The 15791-nt window shown below is 40.1% G+C and overlaps 1 pseudogene; it reads left to right on the top strand.

Moving 5' to 3' along the window:
* Positions 1 to 3420: 3420 nt before the first annotated feature.
* Positions 3421 to 3956, top strand: LOC114216693 (large ribosomal subunit protein uL1 pseudogene; annotated as a pseudogene).
* Positions 3957 to 15791: the final 11835 nt, after the last annotated feature.

Below are 15791 nucleotides of genomic sequence, written 5' to 3' on the forward strand. Positions count from 1 at the left end.
ACCTTCTATTTTTGTTCAATAGGAGCTGTAAGTGGTTTTTGACTTGCTGAACAGTGATTCTATTCATTTAGTTCTTGCAAGTGTGAATTATAGCTAAAACACATTTCTGAAAATTTGCAATTCAGAAGTTAGCGCACTGGAAAGAGATCTATTATGACATTGGCACAAGAAAGCCTCATCCAAACAATTGCAAACAAGCTTTTATTCAGCTTTGGTAAAGACTTGACATCAGAAAACTTCTGTTTAATGTCTAAATAAAATGTTTAATGTGAGCACAATAAAGTTGTTCTTATGTTAGGCCTACATTAAAGCAAGATAGAAATAGTTTTTATAGTCAACATTCTGCCACTCTCTGAAATGATACACTTTCCAGAAAGATATTTATTACCAGTTGCCATCTTTAAAATGACAAATTCAATTCAAAACTTGATTTCTAATATTATGTGTAATGAGAAACACTACTCACCCTGTACATTTTTAAAAAAGTGATGCTGAACAAAAGTATTACCATTGAATTTTGTATTTTCATTTAACTTTGGGAAGGATATTTATGTTATCCACCACATCATAATGGCAAAATGGCATTTCTCATACTTTGCAATTTCCTATTTAACTATTATTGCAAAAAAGAACATATTCAGAAGCCAAACAATTTGGTTTTCAATGCTTTCTTAAAATATCCCTTTGAAAACATTTCAGGGTAAAGCAAAGGTTATATATTTCAATTGATTTTTAGCATTATCCTTGTTCTTAAGACAATATCCCATAATCATAACAGTTGACCTGAGAAAAACCTTTTTTTTTTAGATTTCATTTATTTATTTATTTTAGAGAGAGAGCATGAGAGGGAGGAGAAGTAGGGGGAGACAGACAAGCAGACTCCCCGCTGAGCAGGGAGCCAGAGACAGGGCTCAGTCCCACCACCCTGAGATCATGACCTGAGCAAAAATCAAGAGTCAGAAGCTCAACCAATTGAGCCACACAGGTGCCCCCTGAGAAAAACTTTTTTTAAAACACAAAGCATTTAAACAAGCTTATTCCATTTTACTTTTATAAAATATATGTTAAATACTCTTTTCTAAAATATCAATAAATGAAGAAATCCTTTCCTTTCTTTTTAAAGATTTATTTATTTATTTATTTTAGAATGAGAGAGAGAGAGCCAGGGTGGTGAGGGGCAGAGAGAGAGAGAATCCTGAAGCAGACTCCCAGCTGAGCATGGAGCCAGACGCAGGGCTTGATTCCAGGACCCTAAGATCATGACCTGAGCCAAAATCAAGAGTCCGCAGCTTAACCGACTGAGCCCCCAGGCATCCCCTTTTCTTTCTTTTTAATGAGAGATCTTTGAGATTTCTCTTTCTTCTTGAATATACACCAAACTACATCTTAACATCCTGAGCGAGCCATCCTTTAATTTTTGTCAGTTAAATGATGTGCAGCTATTTCAGGGCTTCCAAAAATATTGTAATAACTAAGAATCACTTTACATAAACTCTAGTTTTAGTTTATTTTATGTATCATAAGAATATGTAATATTTTCTCAAAAATGATTTTTTAAAAATCAAAGTTCATCATCAAAATATGATTGCTTCTTATAATCCCATGTTATGGGAGAAACAGAGTCTGAATCTCCTACCTACCACGTCTTGTCTCTGAGACCTGGGCCATGTTATTCAACCCTTCCCATCCTCAATTTCCTCATCCATGGAATGGTAACATAAATAGTTCCTACATAATTGGCTGTTAGGCCATCAATGGGTGATAGTGCTATGAAGCCCCTAACACAGAACATACAGAAGGCACTAAATAAATGTTAGGTCTCCCCATTATGTTATGCAATTGGATAAACATGACTTCAAGACCCAATTATATTATTCTCTGGTTGTGTGACCTTGAGTTATTTAGCTAACCTCACTGAATATCAGGTTTCTTATTTGTAAAAGATAGATAATATTTAACCTCTTGGGATGGGTATGGGCAATAAATGAGAATAAATGAAATGTGCTAATTTAGTAGGGGCTCATTTAATATTTATCACTCTTATTTAATATGCTAACTCCCATCTCCACCCTATCTCTGACCCTCACATTTTGGAAAACAGTTTTTGACATTGAAAAAAATCATGTAGGCGATATCCTTTGTATGTTAGCACTGTGTTAATTGAAATTTACCTTTTTTTAAGATTTTTTAAAAAATTTATTTATTTGAGAGAGAGAGAGCACAAGTGGGGGGAGGTGCAGAGGGAGAGGGAGAAGCAGGCTCCCCACTGAGCAGGGAGCCCAATGCAGGACCCTGGGATCATGACTTGACTGAAGGCAGACTCTTAATGACTGAGTCACCCAGGCGCCCCTGAAATTTACCTTTTAATCTTCAAATAAGGCATGGCCTAGAGAAAGTCTGTTTGAGAGCTAGCCTAGAAGATGCACAGTACAAATGTAACATCTCCCACTTACTTGTACCTCTGAAAAAACTTTTGTGTAGTATGTGGAGTTCATGGAAATTCAGCTTATGGTGATCAGTTTCATTTTTCCATATCTTCTAATAACTACTGAACAACACATAGCTCCCTTTTTAAAAGTAAGTACTGGGACGCCTGAGTGGCTCAGTCGGTTAAGCATCTGCCTTCGGCTCGGGTCATGATCCCAGGGTCCTGGGATGGAGTCCCACATCAGGCTCCTTGCTCGGCAGGGAGCCTGCCTCTCCCTCTCCCTCTGCTTGCAGTTCCCCCTGCTTGTGCTTGCTCTCTCTCTCTTCCCTCTCTCTCTGACAAATAAATAAAGTCTTAAAAAAAAAAAAAAGATAAGTACTAACACCAGGGTGCCTGGGTGGCTCAGTCAGGTAATGTCTGACTTTTGCTCAGGTCATGATCTCAGGGTCCTGGGATGGAGTCCCTCATCGGGCTCCCCACTCAGTGGGAAGTCTGCTTCTCCCTCTCCCTCTGCCCCTCCCCCCACTCATGCTCTCTCTCTCTCTCTCTCTCTCTCTCTGTCTCTCTCTCTTCAAAAAAAAGAGTAAGTACTAATACCATATATATGTATACATATATATTCTTTTCTAATTCTCAAGAACATTTGATATAGGTACAGTTGCTTCTACTGTTTTACAGAGGAAGAAACTAAGGCACAAAAGAGCTTAAGTGAATTGTTGACATTCACATAACTTCTCAGTGGCAGAGATGAGATTTTAATTATGGCAATTTGTTTCTAGAATCTTCGCTTTGTATTCCTGTGCCATACGGTCTCTCTTTAATGTTGAAAGAAACCTAGTGACGCTCTTTTCTGGTTATTGTGGTGCAGCACCCTGAGCAGCAAAGTCTCCCCTGACGCCCATACTAGGCTGTGTGGGAAGTCCGGCACAGGAAACAGTGCAAGTGCTGGAAGTTTTTGGAGATGGTGGAGCTGCATATTGGCTTGAAGAACTATGACCCTCAGAAGGACCAACGCTTCTTGGGCACCATCAGGCTTAAGTCCAGGTCCCGCCCCAAGTTCTCCATATGTGTTCTGGGGGACTAGCAGCACTGTGATGAGGTCAAGGCTGTGGATATTCCCCACATGGACATCGAAATGCTGAAGAAACTCACCAAGAATAAAAAATTAGTCAAGAAGCTAGCCAAGAAGTATGATGCCTTTTTGGCTTCAGAATCTGATCAAGCAGATCCCACGAATCCTGGGCCCAGGCCTGAATAAGGCTGGCAAGTTCCCTTCCTTGCTGACCCACAATGAGAACATAGTGGCCAAAGTGGATGAAGTGAAGTCCATGAACAAATTCCAGATGAAGAAGGTGCTGTGTCTGGCACTGGCTATTGGCCACATAACGATGACAGATGATGAGCTTGGCTTGTGTACAACACCCACTTAGCTGTCAATTTCCTGGTGTCATTGCTCAAAAAGAATTGGAAAAATGGCTGGGCTTTATACATCAAGAGCACCAAGGGCAAGCCCCAGTGCCTGTACTAAGACACAACTTAATAAATCCCAGTGCTGGGGCTCCTGGGTGGCTCAGATAGTTGGGTGTCTGCCTTCCCAGGTCCTGGGATCAGCCCCATGCCCTGCTCCCTGCTCAGTGGGGAGTCTGCTTCTCCCTCTCCCTCTGCCTCTCCCCCTGCTTGTGCTCTCTGTCTCTCTCTCTCTCTCAGATGAATAAATAAAATCTTAAAAAAATTTTTTTAAATAAATCCTAGTGCTACCATTAAAGAAGAAAGAAAGAAAGAAAGAAAGAAAGAAAGAAAGAAAGAAAGAAAGAAAGAAAGAAAGAAAGAAACCTACTGATCATAGCACCACAGAAAATGCTAAGGTATTATCTAATGTAAGCTTTTGCTTTTTCTGTCTTCTCTTTCTTCTCACTATTCTCTTCTTAGTTTGGCAGGCAAATGCCTAAAAGCTATGGCCAGATGGCTATACATCCCTTTTTTGAAAACTCTCTAACATGATGCGTGTATATGGTGGATTTTGGACTCCATCTGTCTTCCACCTTCTCCTTGTTTGCCTCACTGAGAAAGCCAGGAAGCATAATGTCAAAGTTGGTCTCAGATCGCAATTGTATTTTGCTGTCCTGTTCCCATCACCAGTGTGGTCTGTCGCATTGATGTAAAAACATAAAAACCAATCAGATGCCCCTGATTTTTCTTTTTCTTTCTTTCTTTCTTTTTTTTCTTTTAAGGTTGTATTTATTTATTTGACAGAGAGAGAGAGAGAGCACAAGCAGGGGGAGCAGCAGGGAGAGGGAGAAGCAGGCTCCCCGCAGAGCAGATGCGGGGCTCAATTCCAGGACCCTGGGATCATGACCCGAGCCGAAGGCAGATGCTTCACCATCTGAGCCACACACGCGACCCAGCCCCAGGTTTTTTAGGTATTGGTTGCTACAAACCATTTCATTGCTCTTTTAGAGGACAGGAATGAAGTGCAATATCAGGGCTTGGAAATACTTCAGAGAAAGGAGGGTAGATTTACTTGGATCCTGTCATGGTCCCTTGGACTCTCCTCTTTGCTTTTGTTTTTTCCATCTCTACTTCCCCCAGTGGCTCTGATGTTTCATGATAACTCCAGCCATCTTCATGGTGTTACCCTCCAGGGCTGGTGAGTGCTTTACCTTTTCTTCCTGCTCCCATCCTTCAAATCAAGATAAGTTCTTTAAAAAAAAGAGAAGATTTTATATTTTCATTTGAGAGAGAGAGACAGAGAGAGCACAAGCAGGGGGAGAGGAAGAGGGAAAAGGAGAAGCAGATTATCCACTGAGCTGGGAGCCCAAAGCGGGGCTTGATCATGACCTGAGCCGAAGGCAAACACTTAACCATCTGAGCCACCCAGGCACACCAAGATATGTTCTAATTGTAGCCCCAGATGATTGACTAGAGATAAATTCATTCATGTTAGTGAATCAATGAGTGATAACGTATTCTGCATTTTCTGTTTTTACATAAGATGATCTGTCCCTTACCTACCAAGGCAGCAGTGACCTCTAGACCAATACCTGGCATTCAGCAGCAAGGTTCTTGTCAATAGTAAGTGGAAGAAGAAATACATTTCAAAAATAAAATTGTTTCTAAATATTAAAAGATGTATTCAGGGACGCCTGGGTGGCTCAGATGGTTAGGCGTCTGCCTTCGGCTCAGGTCATGATCCCAGAGTCCTGGGATCAAGTCCCACATCGGGCTCCTCGCTCAGCAAGGAGCCTGCTTCTCCCTCTCCCTCTGCCTCTCTCCCTGCTCATGCTCTCTCTGTCTCTCTTTATTTCTGTGTCTCAGATGAATAAATAAAAAAAAAAGGAGTACAATTAAATACAAGAACACTATCAAGGAAGATATACAAACTGAAGGAAAGCGTATATTTGGCAACTGTATCTACCCTGTCAGGCCTAGGGAAAGACGCTCTTGCAAATCCACTGTTTACCATGAAGCCCACATTTAACTGGCACAACATTAATTTGCATTCTTGATTATGTGTTAGAGACATAGCTCTTCCTGGGAGTCCAAGACAGGCTGTAGATGCTCTATTGAATATAAATTCAAGTTGCTTTAGGAAGAAGGCTCTAGTGGCTGATGAATCCACTCTTCACATTTTGTTTAAAGTCTTTATATCTGCATTTTGAACAACCAGGATATATTTTGCATTTATATTGAGAAGAGAAAACTCTGTGTGTGTGCATGCATGTGTGCATGTGCCTGCCTGTGTGTGTGTGTGTGTGTGTGTGTGTGTGTGTGTGTGTCCTATTTGGCCAATCCAAAAGAATTTGCATATGTTGTGAGTGGTTATTTATAGTCAAATGAAAAGGTGACTTGACAAGTTTTTCTCATGTAAGGCATTTATGTAAGAATCTCAGATACAGGATGCCTGGGTGGCTCAGATGGTTAAGCATCTGCTTTCGGCTCAGGTCATGATCCCAGGGTCCTGGGATCGAGTCCCACATTGGGCTCCCTGCTCCTTGGGAGCCTGCTTCTCCCTCTGCCTCTCTCTCTCTCTCTGTCTCTCATGAATAAATAAATAAAATCTTTAAAAAAAAAAAAGAATCTCAGATACAGGAGTTTATTATAAGCTACTTTATACATCATGCATTTTTTTAGAAACTCTTTCAAGTTCAAAGCACCCTTCAAAAATGCTTTCCTAATATATGAGTAATTAAACATAGCCTATTGGAATTAGTAGGATGAGAAGATTCTTGAGCAATTCTGAAATTTTAAAACTGAAGGCTTTACGTGGAAACTTAGAAACCCACTAACTCAGTGCAGTGGATCCAAACAGATGAGCACAATTGCATTTGACACTTGTGAAACATACTTGACATGTTAAAGTTCCCTAGAGAAACAGAATCAATAGGATATATGTAGATTTATAGAAAGAAACTTATTTATTATTGTTTTTTTAAAAGATTTTATTTATTTATTTGACAGAGAGAGAGCACAAGCAGGGGGAGCTGCAGAGGGAGAGGGAGAAACAGGCTCTCCACGGAGCAGAGATCCCGATGTGGGGCTCGATCCCAGGACCCTGGAATCATGACCTTAGCCAAAGGCAGACACTTAACTGACTGAGCCACCCAGGCGCCCCTAGAAAGATATTTATTATGAAGAATTGGCTCATGCAATTATGGAAGCTCAGAAGTCCCATGGCCTGCCATTTGCTGGATGGAAACTCAGGAAAGCTGGTGATGAGTTTTAGTCCAAATCCGAATACCTGAGAACCAAAGGAGTCAAAGTTGTAAGTCCGAGTTCAAGGAAGACCAGGGAACCAGGCACACTGATATTGGAGAGCTGGAAAGAAAAACATCCCAGCTCAAGCACAGAGCAAATACATTCTTCCTCTTCTTTTTTTTCTTTTTTTTGAGAGAGAGAGAGCAGAGTTGGGGGAGGTACAGAGGGATAGGGAGAGAGAATCCTTTTTTTTTTTTTTTTTTGGTAGAGCGAATCTTAAGCAGTCTTCATGCTCAGCACGCCAAGCTCAAGCTCACAATCCTGAGATCATGACCCAGAGATCATGACCTGAGCTGAAATCAAGAGCCAGAGGCTTAATCGACTGAGCCACCCAAAGGCCCATTTCTTTCTTCACTTTTTAGTTCTCTTCAGGCCCTCAGTGGATTGGATCATGCTCACCCAAACTGGTGAAAGAGATCTCTTTCATTCAGTGTACTGATTCAAATATTAATCTTCTGGAAATATCTTTACAGACATACCCAGACATAATGTTTCTCCAGATATCTGGGCATCCCTTAGTCCATCATAAAATTAACCATCATAAAGTGGATTATGTATAGAAAATGATACTATAAAATTCCTGCAACATGTAAAGGGAATAAAAAAGTACACAGACAAGAAATATCAGGGATAAAAATGTTTCACAGATGTCTCAAGCAATTAATTAAGTTACATATTTTTTCCTGGATTTTTTTGGTGCTTACAATGTATACCAGCTTTCAAATTTGTAGTTTGTTGTTATTTCTTTTCCCATTTTCAATAAATAGTCCTTTTCTTTCATTTAATCTTTTTTTAAAAATAGGCTTTATGCCCAATGTGAGGCTGGAACTCACAACCCTGAGATCAAAGGTCGCATGTCCCACCGACTGAGCCAGCCAGCACCCCCAATAAATAGTCCTTTTCAAACCTAATTTTAAAATTTTATTACTTATTTATTCATTTACTTATTTTTAAAGATTTATTTATTTATTTTGGAGAGAGAGTGTGTGTGCTCATGAGCAAAAGGGGGGGCAGAGGGAGAGGGAGACAAGCAGAATCCCCCATCAGAGGGAGCCTGAAGCGGGGGGGCTCAATCCCAGGACCCTGAGGTCATGACCTGAGCCAAAATCAAGAGTCAGACGCTCAACTGGTTGAGCCACCCAGGTGCCCCTTTAATTTTAATTTAATAATCTCTTCTCTTAAAGAGGCTGTGTAAATCAGGCAACTTTCAAGACCCACATGCTCCAGACAAAGTGCCTCCTATCACAAGTGGAAGAACAGTCTTGCCTTTGGTGTAAGTCTGCTGCCTACTGAAGCCCCTTAAACAGAACTGACAATGTATCCAGATACACACTGTGCTTTATATCGTCAATGCTGCTGGTACAGAGATGGACCTAGGCTGAAAGCCATGAGGGATGGTGTAGTGAAGTCTCCAATTCAAGTAAGTGACTTGTGAAGAATGTAAATATACTGTAGGAAACCTTGTAAAAATATTGACCTTGCTCTTTTCTTTTCATCTATTTTGCAATATGTTTATAGTAGCATTGAATGACAATGTATACATTTTAAGCTGTGTATATTGTTTATAACTGACAAGGAGAATCTATTATGCTGTCATCACTACAGTGACAAACATGGTGTAGTTTAATATAGAGGATAGAATATTAGCATTGCATCAGACAGATCTGGTTCAAACTTTGGTTCTTCCTCTTCCTTATTTGACTCTGAGCAAATTGTTTTACCTCTGAGCCTTTGTTTCCTTCTCTATAAAATGACGATTAAAAATAGCTATCTTGAAGAATGGTTGAGAATTTTAAAAGAGATTTTATAGATAATTCCAATATTTGGCTCTGAGCCATGATGGGCAGTGAAGGGGTGCATTCTGGGTGTTATTATTACCAGACATCCTTTCCATTGAGGAGAATTACTGAGTCATTTTATGATAACTCTCTATCTGTAGAGCAGGACTGTCTCTACTTCCAGGTAGGAGCAAAGATTTGCTTTCTGTAAGCTATCAAATAATTCTTTTAACTCTGTCCTAGAAAATAGCTTTATATCATACTACCACTGAAGACATTTTGACAAGATCATCTAATTAGAATGGCTGGTACTGTGATAAGCAATTAAAATTGCTCCATTGTTTTCATGTTTAGCTTCTGTGGTAAAAGATTTATAGCCCTACTGTCTTATTTTTGGCAGTCCAGTGCATGGTGCTCTTCACAAGAGCTTAGCATCAATTCACATAATTAAGATTCAGTGAATTAGCTGTAACTGAGTAAAACACAGTACACATTGACATATAAAAATATAGTCGCCATGTAAATATATTTATAAAATGTCTATATGTCAAATTTCTGCCATTGGCTCAACTTTCATTCTTTTTTATAAGAGATTCTGCTTTGGGCCTAGGCGGCCCCATATTTGGGGTGGATGATTTTATTCCCTGTGGCTATGGCTGATTGGATCAAGAGTGGATGCTTGACAACCGAACACCTCTCTCAGGAATTTGAAGTAAGGACTTGTTAGGCTGTATTTGCAGATAGCTGACCTGATACCTAATGTATCAATGCTACGCTTGGCACTCCAGAAGTTTAAAGCTCTATACAAACCAAAGTTATGGGTTAGTAACTCCTAAGTATCTTCAGAGGAAGTTGGTATTCAGAAAGGAAGCTGGGGTTGGTTTGCAGAATAAAAACAAATGTAGGGTGCCCTGTGAATGAGAGCAGGACGGTGAGGAGAGCCCGAGAGCAAGAACAAGAGCCAGAGAGTGAAAGATTGAGATCAAGAGACCATATGCCTAATGGTTTTCTGGTTTCTGTAAGGTTCAGCTACACTTCCAAATACTGGGCCCTGTCAGATTCTCATCCTACTAGAGAATAAAATAAATTCTCTACTTATTTGAACTAGTTTGAGTGAGTCTCTGTTTCTTATAATCATGTGATTGCTACTTAGAATTATAGCAATTATATATTTCATATCTGTACAGGGTCTGAATTAAGCTAAGCAAGACATCTGTTGAAATATGCAAAAGTGCTACTATAACATGGGAGGTTTAATTTATCCATCTGTGTTAGTTTCATGTTGCTGCTGTAACAAATGATCACATATTTTGTTGCTTAAAACAATAGAAATTGATTCTTTTCCTCAGGAAGTTAGAAGTCAAAATGGGTCTCATGGGGCTAAGATTAGGGTGGCAGCAGGATTGCATTGCTTGTGAAGACCCCAGGGGAGAATCCCTCCCTTGCCTCTCCCAGCTTCAAGAGATTGCCTGCATTTCTGGGTCTTGGCAATATCATTTCAATCTCTCCTCTCATCATCACATCCCTTTCTCCAACTCTGACTCTTCTGCTTCCCTCTTTAAGTAGGCGCCATGCCCAACATGGGGCTTGGACTCACAACTCTGAGATCATCAATAGAGTGGCGTGTTCTATTGACTGAGCCAGCCAGGCACCCTCTGCTTCCCTCTTTTAAGGATCCTTATGATCACATTGGGGCCAGTTAGATAATCCAGGATAGTTTTCCCATCTCAAGATCCTTTGTTTAATCATATCTGAAAAGTCTGCCGTGTAAAGGAGCATATTCACAGGTTTGGGGAATTAGGCCATAGACATCTTTGTGGAGACGTTATTCTACTTGCCTCACCATCCATGATAAAAGTATTTTAATGGTTTTATAATCCATCTTTTCACTCATGTTTATATGCTTAAAATTAATAAAATTATCAGAGTTTATGGTAAGAAAAGAGTAATCTAAACTTTATAGTGTTTATAAACTTTGCATAACTGTTGGAGGGTAATATAGCTTTAAAAAAGTTAGCTGCTCTACCTGTAGCTATATTTTGTTTTGTTTTGTTTTTTAAAGATTTTATTTATTTATTTGAGAGAGAGACACAGAGCACAAGCCAGGAGAGAGGCCGAAGGAGAAGCAGACTCCATGTCAAGCTGGGAGCCTGACATGGAGCTTGATCCCAGGACCTGGATATCATGACTTGAGCCGAAGGCAGACGCTCAACCATCTGAGCCACCCAGGTGCCCCTGTAGCTATATTTTGATGATGAATTTTTAACAAATATTTTGATAGTGAGTCTTTATATAATATCTGATAATTTTTCAAAGGAAAAATTATTGACTGGGAGCAGCTAACATTGTGATCTTCATCATTAACATGTGTCCTAAAGATAATTTTAAAATATGACGTTTGTTGTTTAAGAAAAATTGATATTTAATTTCCAGGAAAGTATTTACAATTTTGGTACTAATGTATTTCATTTCTCTGTAATACTTTGAAATGTATAATACAAACATTGAAATTAGACAAAGAAGACATTAGTCATCCATAATTCTCCTTCAGTTCACTTTAATAACCATCCAGGAATCTCTTGTTTTTATGAATACATGAAATAGTACCCCTACTTTTACTTGGATGTCTGTTAATAGTTTTAACCAATAACTGTATTTTATTTAGTAATTTTCCAAAGTTTAATTCTACCTATGCTTACATCATGAGTTTTAAAACTTTTGAATATTTGTTTGGAATATTTTTTTTATCATGCCTTTTAAATAAACTGCTGTGCAGGATGCCTGGGTGGCTCAGTCAGTTAAGCATCTACCTTTGGCTCAGGTCATGATCTCAGGTTCCTGGGGTCGAGTCTCCCATCAGTCTCCCTGCTCAGTGGGGAGTCTGCTTCTCCCTCTGCCCCTCCCCCCCAAATGTGCTCTAGCTCTCTCACGCTATCCCTCTCTCAAATAAATAAAATCTTTAAAAAAATTGTTGTGCTGTGAAATATTAAAAGAAAGAACACATTCTACATCTTCCTGCTAAAGGTCCCACAGGTATTTATTTATTTAAAGAAATAAAGTTGTGGGCTGGGAGTTTAAGGCAATGTATAAGAGCGACACTAACATTCTATTTATTTTGAATGGGCTATTTTGAGAGGGGGAAAAAAATACAAAATCAAAGGATAGTCTCTCTTTTTTTCTTTTGATATAAGCAGAGTTACTTAGAGTCCCCTCAGGTTTTTTTTTTCACCAGATGAAACCAGAACCATAGAAGATTATAGGTCAGTGAGGAATTTATTAAATCTCATTGGAAATTAAAATAGACTGTATTTGTCACATTCTCCAGAGAAACAGAACCAACTGTGTGTGTATGTGTGTGTATTTTTTCTTTTTTAAGGAATTGGTTATGAACTTGATTATGGAGGCTGAGAAGCCCGGCCCCTGGAGAGCTGACGGTGTAAGTTCCAATCTGAGTCCAAGTTTGAGTCCCAAGGCAGGAGAAGATCCATGTCCCAGCTCAAAAACAGTCGGGCAGAGAGAGAGAATTCTTTTTTACTCAGCTTTTTATTCTATTCAGGCCTTCAGTGGATTGGATAAGGCTCATCCACATTGGAGAAGGCACTCTGCTATGCTCTACTGATTTAAATGTTAATCCCATCCGGAACAACCCCCCACTCACCCCCCAGAAATAATGTTTAACTCAGTATCTGGGCACTTGACAGTTAGTTGACAGTTAAAATTAACCACCACATAGACTTTTAGAATATTCTGAAGGTTGGAGAAAATTAAATCATTTGCATTTAAAATTAATTGATGTTACTTTCTTGTAGTTCACAGTGTGATATAAATCATGGTAGGGAAAGAAAAGGTAGAAATTCAAATATCTCTACAGCAGAATATGATAAATATGACAACAGAGGAAAGCTAGATACATACATAATACAGAATGCCAATTTTAATAATGGCGGCCAGGGCAAGGCAGATGGTGGTGGACAGGGACTTGTTAAATTCTGCTTCCCCCGGAGAAGGTGGAAGAATCTGTGTTGGGAAAATAGGGGAATTAAAGGATTACAGAGAGCTGATGAGAGAAACCTGGTCTTGCTCTGAAGAATGGAGTGAGTAAGCACTCGGTTGTAGCACAACCCAGCAAACAAAAAGGCAGTGATGGACCAGAGTGAATTATTACTCCCTATGCCATACCTCAAACTTACTTCCACTCACAAGGGCAGAGGAAAGCGCACTGGAGCAGAGAGCGTTCCTGTGTATGCCGCACCTCCTCTGTTCACCTCTGACCTCACGTACAGCTAACGTGAACAGTACCTCGCACACTCCCATGGTGCCAGCTTAAGGGCATTATAGCTTTTCTATCTCAAGGCTTTCTCCTGCCTGTTGATAGGTCCAATCAGGGTTTTCATGTACTCGAAGAAAAATATCAACCAATGGGGGATGGCAGTCTGTAGTGAAATGCTCCAGCCTCCTGTCCCTTGGGGGTGGGGGGGAGAAAAAAAAAAGGAGCCAATTCCACAGGGAATTCTATACAGTTCCTCACAGGGTTCATAGAGACTGAGCCTATTGGTCCAGAGGGAAAACCAGCTTCTTATTGGTTTTCCAGTCGGACACTCCCCCTCTCTCCTTTATCCTTCCATGGATAACCTGTCAAATAAATACCCCATTTCCAAACATTTGCCATGTGCTCCACTGTCGGGGAAACCCAAACTAAGATACACACTCAGTTTTATCTATATAGCTCTACTGAATACAAAACCATTTTATATTCCCAGTTGCCCCAGAGGGAAGTGGGATGAGGTGGCGGGGGGGGGGGGGGGGGGGGACAGGTTCTGGAGTTGTTGTCAACTCCATTTTACTAATGAGGAAAAGTCTTTAGATAATCTGAGTGATTCTCCCAAAGTCACACAGTTAATAAGTGGCAAAGTCTTCTTTGATGTGCTAAATAGAACCTTGGCAACACATAAAAAAAGAATGAATCATTTCCCAAATGAGTTCTGTGTGCTTTAATTCCATGTATAATTTCAATTTAATGTGTCAGATCTTGCTGGCTTAAACCTTTCAGCTAAACCTCATTAATTTGGACTCAATTTATGCTTTGTGATAACTTGTAAATGTTGGAGTGAAATTTATTTTCTCTGTAAAAATATTATCTAATCCAAAAAATACATTTTTAATAAGACCAAATCATTTCCTCAATCCCCACTTTGGGTTTTCTACAGCCATCATCCTTTAATGTTCTACAGTATCCAATAAAAGGCAAAGAACATTAGGCACACTCAATTTTAGGATGCTTTATTGTTCTCACAATGCCTTTTGGCATCATGAAATCAAGCTCTGCCCCATTTCAAGTTATATTCAAAGAAGGAAAAGTTCGCGTATTTTTTCCATTTTTACATTTTTATTTAATATGCACGTATACAGCATTAACTGTACACCAATCTCTATTCTAAATGTTTCACCAAGAGTATTTCATTTAATTCTCACAATAATCCTCTGAGGTAAAACTGTTATCCTCATTTTACATATGAGAAAACTGAGGTACAGGGAGATGAGTGACTTGATCAGTGTCACACAGCTGGGAAGTGGCTAAGCCTGGATTCCAATTTAGGAAACTTGGCTCTGAAGTCAGAAGTCAGCACTCTTATCTGCTAGTAGTGCCTTGAAAACCTTCAAATCCAATCTCATTCAGCCATACAACCCACATACCAGGAAAGTCATTAGGAATAAAGGTTGAAGGGGTGTCTGGGTGGCTCAGTTGGTTAAGTGTCTGCCTTTGGCTCAGGTCATGATCTCAGGGTTCTGGGATCTAGTCCCACATCGGGCTCCCTGTTCAGCAGGGAGTCTGCATCTCTCTCTTTCAAATAAATACATAAAATCTTAAAACAAAAAGGAGAATAGAGGCTGAAGATGAGAGTTATAAAATATGCTTTTCAGGGTTGTCTTTCATTCCTAATTCTACATGACTATTTAAGTATTTAGGTCCCAGTTGCCTCTAGATGCCTTCATACACCTTTTAAGTCTTTTTAAGTCCATGTCACAGCCCTTTCATGAAGAGACATTGTGACCAAGAAGGGCTTTTGTCAACAACTAAAAGAACCAATGAGAACTAAGAGGTTTTGGAGTACTGCTCTTCATCTGAAAGTTGAATCACAAAGAAAAGGAAATCTAGCAGATAATAATTGTAGAGGCAGCAATGGAATGTGGAAAGGGCCCACAGTCACCCCTTGGCTGAATACAGACAGGCCCATCGGATGACTCCCCCCAGCCCCTCCAAAATAGCCTTAGGCACTAACTAACCAATGGACTACTTACCACCAGGCACAGTTAACAAAAAAGGGGAAAAATGCCATCCATCCCCGTACCTCCTCACCTTCCCCCTTTAAGAACGGCCCCCTCCCACTGCCTCGTGGCAGACAGCCTCTCTGCTGTCCAGCGCACAGCTCCTTTCCGGTGCACTCAGTAAACTTCTAGCTCCTTTGTTGTGCCTCAGGTGAAGTCTTTCACCGCCCACCCCAACGGCTTCCACCCAATGGTGCCCCGTATTTCGGGGCCCCAACCAATCGGACAGCCACCACAATAATGACTACTAGTAGTCATTTGCCCATCCAAAGAACATGTAAATATTAGGCCAATTCATAGTTTAGTCGAATTTTCCACCAGACTTAGGATTTGGTACAGTCTGGGAAGAATTTTGCATTTTTTTCTAGTGCTGAGCCAGCCAAATTGTCAAACTGTGAAAAGGAATTATTTTCCAGACCAACTTCCCTTGCCCCCAAATAACTTGAGGATTTTATAACGTGTGTTGAGGAGGAAAAGTTTTCCCGTCGGAGCTTCGAGGTTCT

Source organism: Eumetopias jubatus, unplaced genomic scaffold, assembly GCF_037043125.1.
Source record: "Eumetopias jubatus isolate StellerSeaLion01/CBP00866 unplaced genomic scaffold, mEumJub1_p1.0 scaffold_11, whole genome shotgun sequence".
In the NCBI taxonomy this organism is placed as follows: Eukaryota; Metazoa; Chordata; class Mammalia; order Carnivora; family Otariidae; genus Eumetopias; species Eumetopias jubatus.